General features: G+C 32.1%; 1 protein-coding gene across 1 annotated transcript in view; it reads right to left on the minus strand.

Annotated features, from left to right (window-relative positions):
* The window catches only part of LOC119590623 (ras-related protein Rab-1A), a 15,057-nt gene that overhangs the window by 11,514 nt on the left and 2,537 nt on the right, over positions 1 to 1,006 (minus strand). The window lies entirely within an intron of this gene.

Below are 1,006 nucleotides of genomic sequence, written 5' to 3' on the forward strand. Positions count from 1 at the left end.
AGATCTTCATAGTCCAGAGCAAAATCAGCCAGTCTCTAAATTTTGCACCTTCACCAGGCCAAAAGAGTAATAATACTTGAATTAGAACTGGTTCCACAATCCAATAAAGTTAGTGATATCCTGAACTAGCAAATGAAAGAGGATAACCACTCATTAAAATATTTAAAATAATCTAAGAATCTCTCAATTGTGTGGCTAAGAATGCGCTATTATTTGGGGGGTAAACTCAAAAGTATAGAAAATGGCTCCAAAAATAGTCTCGTGTAAATGCACTAATATGTAGAATTCTGAAAATAGTGCAAAATAGATGTGTCAATTTTTTAAAAATAGGCCAACATAAAAATGTGCCTCCGTAAGACAGTCCCTTAATCTGCAAATTACCTTGACAGAAATTGTACATTTTATCAAAGATAATATGTAGTAATCAAACAGAAAATAAATTTGTATAAAATCATTAATATATAAACAGTTCAATTCCAAAAACTTCTAAAAACTTTTTTTTTCAAGATTTAACCAGCAATAAACTATAAAACAATTCATTTGGATTTCTACCAACTGCAATTAATATAAAACATCTAAATAACACTGATTGCAGAAATACTAATACCACTGCATGAAGCCATCCAGTTTCCAACAGCTTCTACTGCACCAATAGTAAGTTGCCTCATAAAATTGCCTCGTATTTCAAGATGCACTTGACACACAATAAACAACCCGAGATCCAATTACATGTGCTCCATGAATGCACTACTTCCACTGGGATTGTGGTACATTTCCTCTCCATTTCCCTTCTCTTTATAGAATGAATTTAACTTCACCGTATCATCCATTTCACCGAAGACCCCAACTATACAGCTTCACGTAACATTAACATTATTAATACCATTGAATTTAAGCAATTCTATATCTAGAAGTTCATACTGAAATATCTTGAAATACAAACAAACTTTGACCATGCTGTTTTCAGATATTACTCACTAAAATGAGCTAAATGCATATACACATC

Source organism: Penaeus monodon, chromosome 27, assembly GCF_015228065.2.
Source record: "Penaeus monodon isolate SGIC_2016 chromosome 27, NSTDA_Pmon_1, whole genome shotgun sequence".
NCBI classification, from domain to species: Eukaryota; Metazoa; Arthropoda; class Malacostraca; order Decapoda; family Penaeidae; genus Penaeus; species Penaeus monodon.